Raw genomic sequence first — 20,743 nt, forward strand, 5'->3', positions numbered from 1 at the left:
AGAGAGAAAGGAAAGGAAAGAGGGAGAGGGAGAGGGAGAGGGAGAGGGAGAGGGAGAGGGAGAGGGAGAGGGAGAGGGAGAGGGAGAGGGAGAGGGAGGGGGGGGGAGAGAGAGAGAGAGAGAGAGAGAGAGAGAGAGAGAGAGAGAGAGAGAGAGAGAGAGAGAGAGAGAGAGAGAGAAAATCTCTCTGGAAACTTTGAAAGTTTTTCATATAGATTTTCCTTTTTTTTTTTCCCTTTAGGTACTGAGGCCATAGTAAGAAGTTAATTTGATTTACCAAGACAAAAAATACATACAACATGACAATACAGACAAATAGAATCAAAAAGTCAGTGTGTACAATTTTCTGAAAGAAATCTTAAAACCTTTAATTTTCTGTAAAGTCCCCTCATCAGGCCAAATATGGGTCCCACTAAGATTTTTTTATATCTTAGATAAAGCTTTGCATAATTTGAGATCTCTGTTCCTATCCATCCCCCTCTGAATGGGAAATTTCCCCTACTCCAAGGCCAATAAGAACTTCCTTTAAGGTACGTCCATCCTGCTTACTAGAGCTGGCCCCCATCGTACTCTCACCATGGGATCACTCATCTAAGGATGTGGTTCAGGAGTATGTGGAGGTCTGGAGATGTATGGGCCTTTACTGAGGAAGTCTATCAGTAGAAATCTTATCAGAGCATCTTGGGTTGCTTTTCAGTGAAAGTCTGATCATTAAATGGAGATTCATAGTTTCAATCCCTTCATGGTTGCCATAATTGTTAAGGTGGAATAAAGAGAGTAATCACATCCAGATAACACTTTGTTTAGCAATGCATGCAATTATAGACACAAGCCAAGTCCCAGGCTTTCAGTAGTCAAGAAGAATGACCATTGGTTTCAACACAGTTAATATAGAATTTGGAGGGAGTGAAAAACAAGAAAAACAGGTTGTAGGGATTGAGACACCCAGTTACTTATTGGTAGAGTGGATGGAGAGACAGGGATGTGAGAAGGAGAGGAGTAGTTTAGTGACATTCCTTAACTCAATTCTCCCTTGGGAGTGATCTTCTGTGACTTCTCCAAAATCAGGTGACTTATAAGCAACAAAAATTTAGCTTCAAAAAGTGGTGGACAAAGGCAAGATGGAGTCAGAAATGCTATTTTTTATGTAACTGAAGGGACTTTAGAGTTCATAATATCCAAATCCTCCATTTTACATAGAAAGAAACAGACTCAGAGATGTTGTGAATTGCCCAGATTCTGATGTAGGATGGAATTAGGGTCAAATTGATCGTGAGTCATCCCAAAAGAATTACAAGATTCAGTGACTCAGTTTCCTAAGTTTTCTTGCAATACTTTGAGTGAACATAGGAAGAGAACCAGAAAAGTGGAAAGGTATCTATCTATTTAGGAAAGAAAAGACAGTTATAATTATAGGATGGATAAATTGATCATTACAATAATCTCCACCTTAGAGAGGTACAAAGGAGGGCCTGTCCTACTTATTATAATAATCTCCACCTTAGGGAGGTACAGGGGAGGGCTTATCCTAATTTGGAGTTCCTGGGGGCCCAAGCCAACTCCTGAGGTGGGTGCCTTTTTCCATGGAGGTGTGTTTTGGGGGTTTACCTATCATAAGGTGAATCTGGGGACAAATTTGGCCTTTTCTGCATATGTTTCTTTCTGATTCCCATGACTAGTTTCAAAATGTCTTCATTTTTCATTTGTTTCTAGTTTGAGTTTCTATAGCCTGTGTAAGGAATAATCATGATTTGGGGTTTCCATGACCCCATCTTTGCTTCATTATGGTGAGACTGAAAAGATGTAATCTTGAAAAGCCTAAGAGAAGATGGGTGTGTACTTGAAGAGATTATAGAACAAACAAAAGGAACTCTGATCAGATTTGTCATGTATATTAGGTGGGACTGAATAACACAAAGAACATTTATTGAGTCAAAGTATCCAATAAAGTACCTAAGCACCACATAGGAGTTCCCCCACGCCCACATGGGCCTGGCCAAATTGTAATGGGGACAGCCCAGGGAGTATGTTGAACCAATTGGAGACTCAGCATGGCAAAGAACCTCTCTTCCTGTGGGAGAGGCAGGAAAGGGAGGGAGGGAGGGAGAGAGGGAGAGAGGGAGAGAGGAGCCGGTGGTGGTTGACCTTCGGACTGAACCAAGAGATACTGCACAGCTGATTCTCCTTAGAACTTCAGATTACAGGTGGTGGTGAGTTTGTGTTGTTGAAGCAAGGCTGGCTCTTTAGGCCAGCTGAGCTGGAAGCAAGTTTAGGGTTTGAGTCAGTTTTTGTTTGAGCTAAGCTGTTCTGAGTAGCTGAGGAAGCAGAGCTTATTCGAGGTACTTGGTGACCTTTGTACCCTAGAGATTTAGATTCTAACCATCTGGGAAGGGGGACATATTTTACCTTTCTCTATCCCCTTTCTCATTGTCCTTGGCTCTATTAACTTCACTTGTGTTGTAAATTTTGTTCCCATTAATAAAATCTGATTTGTTTCTGGAAAAGAGGCTGTTAATCTCTTTTCTTATCATTATGAGAGAAATAACTAAAGAAAAGGCAGTTTGGAAAAGAGGAAACTCTGGACCTAGAGGTCTCCCATTATTTTCTGAACCCCAATATTATTGCAAGCCGCCCAATTAACTCTCCCCATACTGAATTTGGCCCATACACCTGTCATTTTATCATTGTTTTTTTGTTATGGTTTTTTTTAACCTGGCCTTTTATGTTCTTTTTATGTTCTTGTTATGATCTTGTTATGGGTACTGATTAATGTGGGTACCTGGGAAGCTAGACCCTGATTTATATTAATGAAGAAGTTATCCATTAACTGGGGTCTGAATCCCTTTTAGAGATAATATCTTAATTAGAGCTTGGACCTTAGGTTTTTCTATTAACCCCTTTTTGCCTCCTACATCAATTACTTTATTCCTAGAGTTCTTTTCACTCCACTGCACTACCTGAATACCAAGAGTGGAGCCAGATTACTTTGCAACATTGCCTAAGCTACCCACCCCCATTTCTAAATTAAATCCCTAGAATAACTAGTATGGATGAACCAGTGCTTGAATCTAGGATGTTACCATATAGATTTGCACCAACATGTGTAGGGATGCTTCCTCCCTTCAGTAGTCCTTGAACTTTCTCCTTTCCTGGGCCACCATCCTGAGTGTCCTGTGACTGTTACTTCCTTCCCCTGGATCCCCAGATTATTGTCCATGCTGTGAGAGGTTGAGTAATACTTGGTAGAGGACTTGAGAATTACATCTTCCACCTCTCTTTTTGAACAGGTTATTTCCATGATTGGAATGCACTCTCTCCTCACCTGTATCCTGTCTTCAAACATATCTGTACCTAGGATACAGACTGCTCCAAGGTCATGCTGTTCCCAGTTCATACTGGTTCATGACTCAATTCTTAAATTTTCACTGTGAGCATTTACACCTCAGAAATCAGCTAATGCTACAAATTAGGCTTTATCAATTGCTAGACTTAAGGAAAGTAGGGAAGAAAAGGTTAATAATGAAGAATAAATTTAAAACTATGCCCTGCCTTTTTGAAAATCCTTTTGTTAAATATTTTTGAGCAGATCATTTCCTATCTCAATAGACAGTACCCTTAACCCAACTAAACTGTCCCAGGCATGAGAATTCCTTGATAACCATTTTGGAATAATGGAACCTTTTGGTGTGTATATTGTCTCTTTCCTAGTCATGTATTAAATAGTCCCCTAATGCCTGATGTAGTTAATGGAGTTTCCAAAGGCACCTAACTGACCCACAATGTGTCTTTCACTCTGGGGAGGACTGGCTTTATGTAATAATGACCTTCTCCCTTTTCCCAGAGATATTCAGTGAGTCAGATAAACTGAACACATATGGACCAGAGATAAGAGATCACCCATCAGTGTTTTGGTTTTGAGAGTTTCATAAAATCCTTGAGAACTTTTTTTTGAAGCCTTCATTTTCAAAAAAGTTCTTTGAATTTTTAGAACATTTCAATCATTGTTTTTCAAGGGAAATTTTAGTAATTTTTTTTTTCAACTGAATGGAAGACTTCTAGGCAAACAACAAAGAATTTTTTCTTTTGAAAGTAATTCATGTCCTGCTTCTAGGATTGCCAGGGGATTTGAATAAAAAAAATTAAACCAAGCTGGTGATCAGATCAAGTGCTGCACTGGAGACAAACTGAACTCTTGGGTTCAGAAATTTTATGCCTCCTTTCTAAACTTGAAGCCCACAAATTCTGAGGGGGTTCTGAAGTTGACAAAAGGAGTTTGTGTTGCTTAACACTGCTTTTCTAGGAATAATTTATCCACTCTGATGCTTCTCACTATGCTTTACATATATGTGTGTGCACACCTGTATGCACATATTTTAAAAGTATTCATGGGAAAGATAACATAATACAGCTGGCTAAGGAGTCAGGAAGATTTGTGTCAAATACTACCATGGATACATAATGTCTGTATGATCTTGAATAAGTCACTTAACTACTCAGTGCCCTAAGAAATTTAAAGATTATGTTGCCAAAGGATTACTTATGTGCTTTGGAACTTCTTTCTGTCAATGAAATTACAATTCCAACATCCCTGCCACACACACAGCTCAAAGGTGTTCTTGTATTTTATTGTGTTAAATTTTTGAAAAGAAAGCAAAATACACTTGGTCCTAGGGTTGCTACTAAATAACTATATGGCCCTGGATAAGTCACTTCCCCATTTGGGTTCTTAATTTTCTCATCTTGTAAGTGGAGATAATAATGCTATGTCATCTATTTCATAAGGGTTAATAACAGGATCAAGTAAGAAAGGAGATGAAAAGTAGTTTAAAATGAAAGGTATTTGAATACTTTTTTAAAGCTAATCTCATTTTTCTGTAGAATTAACTGACTATATTACTCTATGTGGGGAAGAGTTATTGTTGGAGAAATAAGAAAAATTTTCATCACGTATAAGCTACTATTGCTATATAATCCCTTTGACTTCACCTTGGCCATGCGCCAATCAAGCCTAGTCAAAAAATCAATCAATGCACAAGTATTTATTATGTTCAAAGAACTGTGCTATGCATTGAGAATACAAAGTCAAAACTAAAATTCTCTGCCCTCAAAGAGTTTACATTACATCATGGGAAATAATATAGCTATATTGTTATTGTTGTGGTTTGGTCATTTCAGTCACATCCAACTCTTTGTGACCCTATCTGGGGTTTTCTTGGCAAAGATACTTGAGTGGTTTGCCATTTACTTCTCCAGCTCATTTTAAAGGTGAGGAAACTGAGACAAACAGGGTTAAGTAACCTACCCATTGTCTCACACTTAGCAAGTATCTGAGGCTGGATTTGAACTCATGAAGATGAGTATTCCTGATTCCAAGCCCAGTTCTCTATCCACTGCACTCCCGAGCTGCCCTATATACATACATTTTGTTGCTCAGTCATGTTTCAGTTGTTTCTGGGTCTTTTTCACCCCATTTGGGGTTTTCTTGGCAAAGATATTGCAGTGGTTTACCATTTCCTTCTCCAGCTCATTTTATAGAAGGGAAAACTGAGGCAGATACAGTTAAGTATCTTGACCAGGGTCACATAGCTAGTGAATATCTGGGGCCAGATTTGAACTCATGAAGAAAAATCTTCCTGATTCCACCCACAGTGCTCTATCTACTGCACTATCTAGCTGCCCCACATACATATATACTTATACATAAATGTAGGGACAGCTTGGTGGTGAAGTAGATAGAGTGCTTAACCTGGAATCAAAAATACCACATTAAAATCCATCTTCAGATTCTTACTAGCAGTATGACCCTCAGCAAGTCACTTAACATATACTTGCCTCAGTTTCTTCAACTGTAAAATAGTGCCTACCTTCCAGAATTGTTGCAAGGATCAAATGAGGTCATAATTTTAAAGCACTTAGGATAGTGCCTGGTACATACTAAATGTTATATAAATGTTAGTACTAATTATGTGCTAGGCACTTTGATAAACACTTTACAAATATTGACTCATTTGATCCTTTTAACAATCCTCTAAGGTATGTCCTATTATTATCCCCATTTTACAGCTGAAGTAACTCAGGCAAACAAAGGTTAAGTGACTTACCCAAGGGAATACAGCTAATAAGTGTCTGAGGTTGCAGCTTAACTCAGGTATTTTTTTATTCCAGGCCTAGTTCTTTGCCCACTGCAACAGCTGGCTTCCCCTAAATGTTAACTATTATTTTTATTATTACAAATAAATAGAAGGTAAATTTTGGCAAAGAAAGAACTAGAAGTTGGAGAGATCAGAAAAGGCTTTATGTAGTAGGTGGTATCTGAGTTAAGTTGAATTAAGGAGACTGGGGTTTTAGAGGGGTAGAAGTGAGGAGTGAGTTCATTCCAGGCCTAAAGTTTAGCCTGTACAGAGATGGAACATGAGGTGACTTGTATGAGGAATAGAAAGGAGGTCAGTGTGGCCATAATGAAGATTGAATCAAGAGTAATCATATATAATACAACCGGAAAGATATTCTAAAGCCAGTATGTAAAGGACTTTAAATGTTAAACATGAGTTTGTATTTTACAGAAGTAGTAGGGAACCAGTGGAATTTCATAATCAGATCTGTGTCTTCAGAATATCATTTGACAGCCATGTGGATGGCAGATTGGAACTGGGAAAGATCTGTGGCAGGATTACAATTAGGAGATTACTATAAAAGTCCAAGTAAGAGGTGATAATAGCTTGACCTAAGGTAGTAGCATATAAGTGGGAAGAATGGTACAGATGAGAGAGATGTTGTGGAGACAGAAATGACAAGATTGGGCAACTGATATATGAGGCAAGACAGAATGAAGAATCCCAGGTGACTGTAATGAAGAACATGCTATGCCCTTGAAAGAAATAGGGAAGTCCATATGAAAGATTCATCTGAGGAAAAAATATAATGAATTCTGTTTTGGACATCCTAAGTATGAGGTATCTACAAAACACCATTTAAGGACAGAAATACTAATTCAATCTAATGGTACACCTACTATGTTCAAGGCATTATACTAAGTGCTAGGGACAGAAAGGCAAAATGAAAAATATCTTTGTCCTCAAGGAAGTTAGAAATAACTGTAGTGACAAAGTATGCAAAGAGGTTAGCATATACATGTGAATTTAAGGAGGAAGAGAGTACCCACAGCCATTGAGGTATCAGGCAAGATTTCCCATAAGATGTAGCACCTGAGCTGAGCCAGTAGAAAACTAAGGGTCGTAAGGATGGAAGGCATTTCAGGCCTGTTCACAGATACAGATAGAGATGGAATATGCAGCTTTGAGGAAGGGCAATTAGGTCACTTCAGTGGGAACACAGAATAAGTGAAGGGGTGGAGTGTGCAAAAGAACCGCAAAACATTCTTGAATGGTAGGCTGGAGATAGATTATAAATTGTATTAAATGTTGATGTAATGGAGAATTGGCACAATTATATCCTGATTCTAAGCTTACCAGGAGAGTTGATTTTTTTTTAAAAAAAAATTAAACCAAGCATATTATCAGTTCAAATGCTAGAGACAAAGAATTCTTGTGTTTAGAAATTTTGGAATTTTCCTTCTAAACTTGTAGCCCATGAATTGTAAATGGATTCTGAAGTTGGCAAAAGAAGTTTGGCTTTACCAAGCACTTAATTCTCTCTTAATTATCAAGGAGTTTGCATTTATCATAAAGTCTACAGGGTCCCATTGAAAGCTCTTAACCAGGAGAGGGAGATGGGCTTTTAGAAGGTTGTCTTGGAAGCTTTACGTGGGATAGGTTGGAGAAGGGAGAGGCTAGAATCTGGGAATCTAATCAGGAAAAAGCCTATTGCAATAATCTAGGTCAGAGGTAATGTGTGCCTCAATATGTGGATATATGAATATAAAGAAGAACGTGGATTTGAGAGATGTTGTATAATTAAAAGCAAACAAATCTGATGACTGAAAATGGGGGGGGGCAGAGATCAATCAAGTTGCAAAGCTTGTTGATTCATAGAATAGTGTTCCCTCACCAGATACAGGGTAGCTGGGAAGAGGATTATATTTGGGGGGGGGTATATTTTAGCAAGCCAATGGAAAGAATGTTGGACTTGGAGCAAAAAAGGCATAAATTTGAGGGTTGTTTCTGCCATTTACTAGCTCTATGATCTTGGGGAAATCTTTTTGCTTCTTTGATCCTCAGTTTACTCATTTATAAAATGAGACTGATAATACTTGAACAACCTTCCTTGGGCATCATTATGAGGAGAGACTGGGAGCCTCTCTCTTCCTGAAAGTGTGGTCCAAGCTCCTACACTGCCATTGCACAGTCATTGTATGTGTAGGGCTTTGAGTGGGGAGAGGTATTGAGAGGAAGGGAGAAAAAATGTAGTGGTTAGCAAATCCCAAGGAGAGAGGATACATTGATGGGTCACTTGGAGGGTGGCCCAAGACAGATGAGGATGTAGGATGTGTCAGGACTATCAGATGGAAAAAGAGTTATTGGAAAGTAATTTGCAATTATAAAATGTAAATTTCAGCTATTATTTTGTGAGATAAGACCTGAACTCCAACTTTTCCCCCTACAAACATACACAAAAACACACATACATATACACACACAGAAGTGGGCACATTGGAGGAGATGCCATTGCTGACCTTTAAAGCTTATAACCCATGACTCCCTACCATGGGAGTTGAGAATCTGTCAGAATCCATATGTCCTTAGAGACTGACACCAAATAGTCACAGCTTTGCATCATAGTATGCAAAGTACCACCTGGGACTTTTTCTAAAAATGAAGAAACTTTAACATTCTATAGTTATTTGGGGCTTCAATGCCATAAGCCTCCCACCTATCCCATGAGCAGACTGGCTGAAAACAAAAGTTCATTTGCATGTGAAGAATAAACAAACAGAACTTCACAGTCTGCCCTGTCATAAAGCATAGCTATTGTCTTTGTTTAAAGAGAGGAGCAATCAACCAAGTAGGAAAGGGTAGATAGCAGATTAGTAATTCAGTGGAGTTTCCACCTAGTCCTTCTGCTAAATACTTTATAACATAAACCTCTCTTGGTGTTAGCAAAGTGAGGGAGGTGGTACAGGGGCTAAGCTGTGGGGGACAGGAAGGCAGCAGCAATAGTCAATAGCACTGAGAAATGCATGGAGTCTCCCCCGTGCTGAGACTAGCCTGCAGCCAGATCACCAAAGTATGAAGAAACAGGACTTTCATTGCTAGTGTTGGGAAACTGCCCCTAATCGTCCTGCCTATCCAGAATTATAGTAACAGAACTTTAAAAAAAGAGAGAAAACAGGAGAGAAGTAGAATCTCACTGTCCCAAATCATCACAGATGTGCAAGTCAAGTGTCCCATGGTGTCTTTTCCTTGTATCTCTGGTTCTGGTTGTGCTGTGAGCACTCTCCTGGATGATCTTTTGTGTAAGGCCAGGCTGCTGAACTACCTGAGGTCTTAGGCAAAGAGAACAGCAAAGAGATTTGGCTGTGATGAATCTGTGTTACAAACTACATCCTTGTCATCTTCTGAATAATTCCCTCTTCCACAGGATGTGTTGGGGGACCCTGACACATGGCTTCAGTTCTTTCATCAACAGCCCACTAGTAGACTTCCCTGATTTTAGCCTTTCCTAGTTCTAATCTGGTCTCCTTTCTATAACCAGATTAATATGCCTTCCACACCATTTTCATCATGTCACATCCCAAGCATTAAAACTGACATTTCCCTGTTTCCTACTGCATCAAATGTAAACACCTCAGCCTGGCTTTCAAAAGCTTCTATAAACAGATTTCACTTTACCTATTATCATAATCAGAGTCTAGTCCATGATATATACCCTTCTTTCTATTCAGGCTGATCTCCATGTCCCACATACATCACATTTATTATTGTTTCTATGTCATCATTCATGTTTGGTCATCTATTATGTTTAAAGCATTATGTGAGCTGATGTTGTTGTTGTTTGTCCTTCATTCTCAAAGAGGACCATGACATCAAGAGGTAATGTCATGACTTGCAGTGAATTGGATTTAAATGATGGAGGACTGTGCAAAGTCACCAGCCTCACTCTCTCTTCCAGAGGCATATTGGTCTAGTGGCAAGATATACATCACAATGACTGGAGATTTATCCAGATGTTTAAGGCAATTGGGGTTAAGTGACTTAGATACCTGAGGCTTAATTTGAATTCATGTCCTCCTGACTCCAGGGACAGTGTTCTCCACTGTGCCACTTAGTTGCCCCTTGTGAATTGATATAGGGAATAGAGAGAGGCAGCACTGTGTAGGGGCAATCATGCTGGACCAGGAAAACCTGGGTTCAAACCCTACCTCTGACACTTAGTAGCAAGTCATAACTTCCTGTAACTATGTATCCTTCTCTATAAAACAGTAATATTAAGATATCATTCCTACTTCACAGAGTTGCTGATAACCTCAAAACAAACAACGTATTTAAAGCATTATATAAATGTCAGTTATTATGAGAAATACAATACATTGCCTTGACTGTTGAGGAATTTACACCGTAGGTGAGGAGACAGAATATTAGCACTTAAAAAATGATTCAAGGCAATGTATGCTGTATTGAATCAATGGATCATAAAATGCTTGGTAGACCCCTACGGAATGAAATTCTACAGGAAAAGTTAGTATAGGAAATATGGGAAATGTTCAACAATGAAAATATATAGAAACAAAAATAAGCAATTCCAATAATGAAGAAAATGTGGAATTGTTTGAGACCAATATGTATGCATAGAAAATACATAGACCAACTTAGATTTTTAAAAGATGCATAGGAAATGGAAGTAAAAGCAGGTAATGGAATATCAGTACAGAAATTATTGTACAAATAATATCCGATCTTCTAAGCCTCAGGATGAAATGAGACTACAAAGGAAAGTTAAGAACAACAAAATAATTTTGGTCTTTTTTTTTCCTTCACACTATATTAGGGAGAAGGAGAAGATCACAGAAGAGAGAGGACCCTTCACAAAGAGGATTGAGCAGGGGCAGCTAGGGGGCACAGTGGATAAAGCACTAGCCCTGGATTCAGGAGGACCTGAGTTCAAAATCCAGCCTCAGACACTTAAAACTTACTAGCTGTGTGACCCTGGGCAAGTTGCTTAACCCTCATTGCCCTGAAAAAAAAAAAAAGAGGATTGAGCAATGGTATTAGAAGGCAGAGATATTCAACTTTTCTTTAAACAAATATTTATCTATTTATTTTCTTCTTTTCTGTGCTAGGTAGAATCAAATACACACACACACACACACACACACAAATCAAACTGAAATTTGCCTCCTTGTAACTTCTGCCAATTGCTCCTGGCTCCATCTCCTTTGACCAAACAGAATAAGTCTGATCTTTCCTCCGTATGTTTTTCAGTTGTCACTTGTGTCTGACTCTTCATGACTCCATTTGGGGTTTTCTTGGCAAAGGTACTGGATTGGCTTACCATTTCCTTCTCCAGCTCATTTTGCAGATGAGGAAACTGAGGCAAACAGCAAATGACTTGCCCAAAGTTACACAGCTAATAAATGTCTGAAGCCAGATTCAAACTTAGGAAGATGAGTGTTCCTGACTCCAGGCCAGCTAGCTACTGTGCCACCTAGGTGCCCCTCTTCCACATGCCAGACCATCAAATACTTGAAGAAAACCAACATGAGCCCCTGAATCTTTTTTCCCCTTTCTATAGAATAAGCATACCCAACTCATTCAACTGATCCTCAAATTTCATGGACTCAAGGTCTTTTACCATTTGGGGTACCCTTCTCTAAACATGCTCAAGATTTCCAGTGTCCTTAAATTGTGTTGCCCAGAATTGAACACATTACTAAAATCAGATCTGATAAAAACAGAGTACACTGGGTCTATGACCTCCATCTTTCTGGAAAATGTATCCTTTTTTTAATACATCCCAAGATCTCCTTAAATTTTTGGCTGACACATCACCCTGCTGACTAACAATGAGCTCACATATCTTTTTTTGTGTGTTTGTTTGTTTTGGAATAACTGCTATTTAACAGTGCTACATCCTTCATGTGCTTGTTTTTTTTTTCATATACTTGTGAAATTTATTTTTTATAGCAAAGCGTAAGACTTTACATTAATCCCTATTGAATGCTATCTTATTTGATTCAGGTCAATGCTCTGGCCTATCATGATTCTTTTGGAATTTGACTGTCATCAACTTTATTATATATTTCTCACAGTTTTTTATCATCTACAAATCTGATGAGTGCAAAAGTCAATAGTCAACAAACATTTATTAAGCACTGCCTATGTGTGAGGCACTGCTAAGCAGTGTGAATACAAATACAACAAAGACAAAGATGGTTCCTACCCTCAAAGAGCTTATGTTCTAATAGGGGAAGACAACACACAAAAGGAAGATGAAAAGGTGGTTAGGAGGAGGAATCCCACACAGGGTCAGAATGAGGAGTTCCACAGAAGTCAAAAAGAAGCATAGCTGGTAAGAAATGAGGAGAAAAGTTGTGTTGAGCCACCTCTTTAAACAGAGGCAGGCCCTAGACCCTATAGTCCTGCCTTCTAGTCATAGGATCCAATCAGAGGGACAGAAAGTACTGATGAGGGGCAGCTAGGTGGTGCAGTGTATAAAACACCAGCCCTGGAGTCAGGAGTACCTGAGTTCAAATCTAGACTCAGACATTTGACACTTACTAGCTGTGTGACCCTGGGCAAGTCACTTAACCCCCATTGCACCACAAAAAAAAAAAAAAAAGTACTGATGAGATGTGAATACCAGGTAGATTCAATCTCGCTACATAACAAGATTTCCCACTGATAAGTTTCCTGGGGAAAGAAGCCTTGATGGAAAGTTCCAGAGAACAAGAGCTATGCCTTACCTAAGTCATTTAAAAATGTTAAATAGCACAGATCCCTGGTGTACTACACTGGAGATATTTTCCTGTGCTTATATTGAATAATAGGCAGATACTCTTTGAGTCTGGCCAGGAAACCAGCTATGAATCCATCAGATTGTATTTTCATCTAATTCATATCCCTCCATTTTCTCCATAAGAATTGTGGTATGGGGTTGGGACATATCAAGAAATTTGGGACTATTATAGTTTAAGCCAGTCAGATAAAATGAAGGATGAATGCACTTTGAGAAGTGAAATAAGCCCATTAGGCTTGGCTGCTGCCTGATCAGTGCCAGGAGACAGAGATAGCTCCATAAGTATGGACCACCACCTCTCATTCAAGCTTTCCCCACCCCCAAAGGGAACTTTCCATTGTCAGGTGGTTACCTCATTCAGTCACTCCATCTACCATCTATAAAAGCTTTTGCCTTTCTCCTGTTTGAGGAGATAGGTATCTCAGAGAACCACATCTCTCTGAACCATCTCTCTAGTGCCAAAATAAAAGACTTATTCTAATTATATTTGTATGCAAGAAGTTGTAATTCTTTAAAGAGGAATACCTAAGGAGCCCCACAACCAATTTCCCCCATGACATAATTCTGGTGCCCAATGTGGGGAATGGGGGAGGGCGGCGTGTTAGCTTTTCATGCAATGGCAATGGGGCAGTTCAGTGTCTCCCTCCTTTGCAAAAAGTTGGGCCGGCCGTGCAAACCATGTTCAAACCCTCCTCTGGGGCAGAGAGAATATTTGGAGAGATTCCCCTTTGGCTGCACTAATTGGACTAACAGCCTTAGAGAGAATATTCTGAGGGATTTCCCTTTGCATAAATTCTGGACAATTGAGCTAAATTTCACCTTGGGACTTGGAAACTGAAAAAACAAACAAATAAAAAAATTGGACTCATTTCACACTAGAGAAAGCCCTCATAGCCTTAAGCCAGATTAGCCCCTACCACACTGAAAGAAGGCTCTAGTTTATGATCTTGTCTTATGTGCATTTATGTGTCCATCAATTGCCATGATTGTGTAAGACCATGAGAAGGGTGAGTCTGATGGATTCTTTTAATTTCCAAAATAGTTACAGGGGGGTTAAAATCAAAATGGAGGACACCCCATGTCCTAAAGCTCCACTTCTTTCCATGTGGTAGTTTCTACTATAGGGCTAAGCCCTGTCTTTCCTCATGGCAGTTTCTGCTATGTGGGGAGGGAAACAATCTGATAGCATCTAGTGCCTAAGATTTTGATCTGTTATATATGGCTACTTTTAAATTTTTTCATAGTGGAATAGTTTTAAAATAGTAATTATTTGTAATATGTAAAAGTTCAAAGAAATATATATATTTTTTAAGTCTCTAACCATTGAACCACACCAAGACCAGCTCTTGGCTTTGATTTAATTACTTAACTCTGGTAAAGCAGGCCACACCTTGTCTGAATTAAGGCTTGCTGGCAGGAAAAGCCTGGGGTGGGGGGAGGGAAGCCACTGAAGAAAATTTAAAAATACCAGCTATGCTTTGACTCCACTTGGTATCTGATAAGTTTCTAAGGTATGGGCAAACATCTCAGATCTTTAGAAAAAAGGAGTACAGAAACTTTAAACATACCTGGGCCGTGTTATCAAATGCACTATGTGAATTTATGTATAATAGTCTTTTTCTTTTAAAGTGCTAAAAGTATTAGGCCTTAGAAAATTAAAATGTTCCATTTACTGTCTCATAAGGCATAATGATAGATTTTCTGTGTATAGAGTAAAGCACATGCAACTGAATTAAGAACAGCTAATTTGTAATCAATTGGTTTTGATTCAATTTTTTTTAATATCCCTAATACTATTTTAAGGTATTATGCTTCTTAATTTCCTTATAATGTATGAATTGGTGAACAATTGTATCAGCTATGGTGAAAAAGCAATTTCTCTTATATCTGGATGTCAAATTTTAATTTTTTTTTGTTAAAATGGGAAATCTGGGGGCAGCTAGGTGGTGCACTGGATAAAGCACCAGCCCTAGATTCAGGAGGACCTGAGTTCAAATCTGGCCTCAGACACTTTATACTTACTAGCTGTGTGACCCTGGGCAAGTAACTAACCTCCATTGCCCCACAAAAACCAACCAACCAACCAACCAACAAACAAATAAATAAATAAATAATTTAAAATTTAAAAACTGGGAAATCTGATTTTACCTATGTTTGTTGAGTCACCTTACATATGTTCCCACTCTTTTAAGGAATTCTGAAGGCAGTACACTTATCCCAATTCTTGTTTGTTACCAAGCATCTTAAAGGAAAATTCATTTGTGTAATACTAACTTAAGGATGAAAAGCATCTGACATTATGAGACTGTTATATTATTCTGCCTCTGACTGCAAGTGTGATCATCCAGGAGCCATGGTGCCAGCAGGGGCGGATCTCCATGGGAAATGCTGAGAGAACACCTTTTAGCAAGGGCTAAAGTATGATTCTCCTGACAATTTTCCCCAATATGACATGTGGAATGAAAACTATCCCACCTGGCTGATTCTAAGTCTTGCCCATTCCAATTGGCCATGCAACTTCTGCCTCAAGTACACATGAAGCTTAGGGAAGCATTATTCCCTGAGAGCTTGGTCCCCCTTCTTTTATGGCAAATTCCTATTATCATGTCATTTGATCAGCATAAACACAATGTTAACTCTTCATCCATTAGGTTAATACTGCCAATAGGTTTCTATAGTGAGATGTAGGTATGGAAATTCTAGTCCTTTTATATTCTAAACAATTAAAGTGTATAGGAATCTGGCTTTGTCATCTGTTTGCTGTTAGTTATGCATTTTAGAACTACATCAGAAACACCTTAAGTACTACTTATTTGACATGCATTCTTGTTACCTTAAGTCCTTTTGTTTCTTAACCTCTTGTAAAACTCTGTTCTATCCAGGCTCAAGGGTTCAACCTCATGGCAGCTACAGTCATGGATATATATCTCCTCTCTTCCTCTGGACCTCTACATCTCACCCTCCTGACCGGGCCCCTTCCCCTGCCCCTCTGATTTCTTTGACTCTGCTCAGCTTGAAGTAGTTACAGAAGAATCTTTTCCCCCTTTTCCCTTACATATAGAGAAATAGAGAATGTTATGGGGTTGGGATATATCAAGGAATTTGGGACTATTAAAGTTTAAACTGGCCAGATAAACTGAAGTATGAACACACTTTGAGAAATAAGGGAAAATAAGCCCATTAGGCTTGGCTGCTGCCTGATCAGTGCCAGAGGGCGGAGATAACTCCAGAAGTATGGACCATCACTTTTCATTCAAGCTTTCCCCACCCCCAAAGGGAACTTTCCATTGTGAGGTGCTTACCCCATCCAGTCACCCCATCTGCCTTCTATAAAAGTTTTTGCCCTTCTCCTGTTTGAGGAGATAGCTATCTCAGAGAACCATGTCTCTCTGAATAATTTGACTTCTCTCATTCATTTTCCCTAGAGCCTAAATAAAAGACTATTTTATTCTAATTGGATTTGTGTGTAGAGGGTATAATTCTTTAAAGAGGAATACTTAAGGACCCACACTTAATTTCCCCCATGATAAATTGTATGAAATATATTATCAAAAGTTTTTTTGATAAAAATCCAGTTAAACTATATCAAGAGCTTTCCTTTCATCTGCTAGTTAGTGATCCTAAATCCTAGTTCAGTAATCTTAAATTAAGTGACAATTTGAGGCAAGTGACCCTAATAAAGAAAACAAACCTCACTGAGAAAAAGAAGCTTTTAATATAGTGGATTTAAGGGGCAGCTAGGTTGCGCAGTGGATAGAGGACCGGCCCTGGAGTCAGGAGTACCTGAGTTCAAATCCGGCCTCAGACACTTAACACTTACTAGCTGTGTGACTCTGGGCAAGTCACTTAACCCCAATTGCCTCACTAAAAAAAAAATGTAGTGCATTTAGAATTATTTTGTAAAATATATCTCAAATAATTTTTGGAGGAGTCTTTAACCAAGTTTTTAATGCAAAAAGATCTCAGTATTGAGAACTTGCATATTGTATATGCTTTTAGAGTGACACCAAAATGATTACTTCAATTACAGGCAAATTTCACTGAGAATCAGTGATATAATAGAGGGTGAGCTCAGGTACAGGTTGAAATAGAACACAAACCCATGTCTTCTGACTCAAAATCCTGTGTTTCAGTTACTTAAGGTTAGGGGTTAGAGTAGTTCCGGGGCAGAGCCAAGATGGCAGAGGAAAGGTAGTGAGCTCTAGGATGCACTACACTATTGCTCAAAAAAACCTCCAAATAATGCCATAGGACAATTCCTGGAGCAGCAAAATCCACAAAAGAATGTGCTGAGATCATTTTCCAACCAAGGACAGCTTGGAAGGTCTAAAGGAGGTAGCTGCTGTGCTGAGACAGGAGTAGAGTCCAACCCCACAGTCACGCTGACACAGATCCAATCCCAGGAAAGCATCCCCAGAACTGCTGAATCAGCTGCAGAACCAGTGTCGTCTGGAACTAAGCTCACAGTCTGGTGAGAGGGCTGAGCCCTTGGCAAGGGGGAGATTACAAAAGTCTCTTCTGGTGCTGAGGCTGAACTTGGGTTTTTTGCCCCTGCTGGGAACCAGAAAGTAGGCTTGAGTAGCAGTGGCCCAGGTGGGGGAAGAGCACTGGCTCACCAGTACACAAATTTTTGCTTCCTGGTTGATTAGCAAGTTGGCCTAGGGTTATCTATGGGCCAGGGAACAGGCCAGGTGAATGAAAAACCTGCCCCTCCTTCAATCATACCACCTGGGACCCCCTCAAGCTTGGGACAGTGCAGGCTGGAAAACAGTGCCCCACTTTAAGGAGCTAAAAGTTAAGTAAAAGAAAGGCAATATGAGCAACCAGAGAAAGGTAAAGACCATAGAAAATTCCTTTAGTTATAAGGAAGATCAAGGTGCACCCTCAGAGGAGGATGGCAACATCAGGGCCCCTATATCTAAAGTTTCCAAGAAAAATATGAATTGGTCTCAGTCCATAGAGGTCCTCAAAAAGTGGAAAGAGAAATGAGGGTGATGCAGGAAAGACATGAGAAAAAAGTCAACAGCTTGAGAAGCCAAATGGAAAAGGAGATACAAAAGCTCTCTGGTGTGAGATTTAAAATTGGATATAAGAGCATTAAACTCCCCTTTAACCTTTCCCTTATATATCTCCCAGACCAGTAAGAGAAAGAAGCCTCTGAGCTTTAATTAGAGATGGATTACTTAGCTTTTATTGTTTGGGAATTAATTAGCCAACAAACAATGTGATGCTGATTAGTGAAATAAGAAAGTAGAAATACAAATAAATAGTCTTAGATCTAAGCTTAGTCTATATTTCTTATAAAACTCACCGAATCCCAAAACCACCTTTGAGGCTGAGAACCACGTCAAGCATGGGCTGATACCGAAGACCAGGGCCAATCACCAGAACACGCCGTCAAACCTGAGTCAGTGTGTGTGTGTAGATTGAGAGCGAGAGGGAGAGAGAGACCACTTCTGTTCTCTCCTTGTTTTTAAGCTCACACCCGGAAGTAGTGTGCTTGGTCACCCTCTCCCGAGTATCAGCAGGCGCATGGCTGTTCGTCATGGTCTCCTCCCCGAAAGGGCAGTCCTTCAAAAACTGGCATCCTTCAGTTATTGTTTAGCCAACTCTTAAATGTTAGTTAAAAGCTTTCATTATTTACCACACTGGTGAAAATAATTGCCTAAGCATTAGGATTGAACAAATGGAAGCCAGTGACTTTATGAGAAACCAAAACACAATAAAGCAAATCCAAATGAATAAAAAATAGAGGGCAATGTGAAATATCTTCTTGGGAAAACTGTTGAACTGGAAAATAGACCCAATAGAGATAATCTGAATATTATTGGTCTACCTGGAAACCATGATCAAGGAAAGAGCTTAAACATAATCTTCCAAGAAATTGTCAGGGAAAATTGCCATGATATTCTAGAAGCAGAAGGTAAAATAAAAATTGAAAGAATCCACCCATCACCTCCAAAAAGAGATCCCAAAAAGAAAACTCCCAGGAATATTATAGCCAAATTCCAGAGCTCCCAGATCAAGGAGAAAATACTTCAAGATGCCAAAAAGAAAGAATTCAAGTACTGTGGAGCCCCAGTCAGGATAGTACAAGATCTGGCAGCTTCTACATTAAAGGATCAGAGGGCATGGAATATGATATTCCAGAGGGCAAAGAAATTGGTATTACAACCAAGAATCACCTATCCAGAAAAATTGAGTATAATCTTTCAGAGGAAAAAATGGGACTTTGATGAAAAAGAGGTTTTTGTGTTTGGGTATTTGTGATGAAAAGACCTGAACTGAATGGCAAATTTGAGTTAGCAAATGGCAAACATTTGAGTTAGGTGATATACCTGGGGTTGTGAAGTGTGTGAGTGTCTTGTGTCTGAGGCCAGATTGAGGTTGGGGTCCTCCTGGGTCCAGGGTGGATGCTTTGTCCACTGTGTCACCTAGCTGCCCCATGATGACATCTTTAGGGTAAAATTGAGGGGTGATAGGAATGCAGTGGGGGAGAGGGAAGGGCAGAGGTAGCATGGGGTGAATTCCCAAATGACAGAAACAGGAAAGGGCTTATGGATTGGGGAAAGAGTTGGGGGAGGAGCAGGGCAGTAAATGAGCCTAACACTCATCAGAATAGGCTCAAAGACCTCAATCTCATCAGAATTGACTCAAGGAGGGAATAACATACACACTTAATTGGGTGGAGTAATCTATCTAACCCTGCAGGAAAATAGGAGGGGAAGGGGATAAAAGGGAGGGGCAACAGGATGGAGGGCAGATTGGGGCAGGGGACAGTCAGGAATAAATCCCTTTTGAAGAGGGATTGAGTGAAAAAAGATAGATAATGGAGTCAATATTATGGGGAAGGGAATAGGATGGAGGGAAACAGTTAACAATTGTAATTGTGAAAAAGAGAAAAGGGGGAAAATTTGTACAAAATATATTTATAGCAACAATTTGTGGTGGCTAAGAATTGGAAATCAAAGGAATGTCCATCAATTGGAGAATGACTGAAGATGCTGTGCTATATAATTGTAATGGATTGTTGTTGTGCTGTGAGAAATGAAAAGCAGGATGATTTCAGAGAAACCTGGAAAGACTCATATGAACTGATATATAGTGAAGTGAGCAGAACTGGGAGGACGTTGTGCACAAAGACATCAGTATTGTTCTATGAGCAATTGTGAATGACTTGACTACTCTCAGCAATGCAATGATCTAAGACAATCCCAAGGGACTAATAATGAAGCATGCTATACACTCCCAGAGAAAGAACTGATATTAATTAAACACAGACTTTAAAAAAAAAGAGTACTTGTGGATTGCACATATATAACCTATATCAGATTGGTCTTGTGGAGGGGGGAGAAAAGGGAGGGAAGGAGAAAAATTTGGAACTCTAACTCTTATGAAAATGAATGTTGAAAACTACCTTTACATGTAACTGTAAAAATAAATGTTTGTTGTAATTTTTTTTTAAGTTAGAGGTTAAAGCAGAGAAAATGTTTCCAATTCGAGATTTAACCCACACACTTACTCTCCTTAGTGCCAGGCTCCAACTAAACTAATCTGTCAGACAATCATTCTTTCCAAAATAATATCCAGCCCTCCTGGTCTTCAATTGCATAGTGTTATGCTTCTCAATATGCCCTGTAGCACCTAGAAACAGGTCCTATACAAAATCAATACTAAATAGATAGGATTTTTTTTTTGCTAACTTCTTTGTCTTTTGGAGCATCTTCCTGTAGAGACATTCCAACTAAAGTTTTAAGCATGAGTAGATAAAAAGGAGGTGAATGGGAAGTAACAAGACTTCTTTCCCTGGAGATAGCTGATTGCAAGGATA

This window comes from Dromiciops gliroides, chromosome 4, assembly GCF_019393635.1.
Source record: "Dromiciops gliroides isolate mDroGli1 chromosome 4, mDroGli1.pri, whole genome shotgun sequence".
NCBI lineage: Eukaryota > Metazoa > Chordata > Mammalia > Microbiotheria > Microbiotheriidae > Dromiciops > Dromiciops gliroides.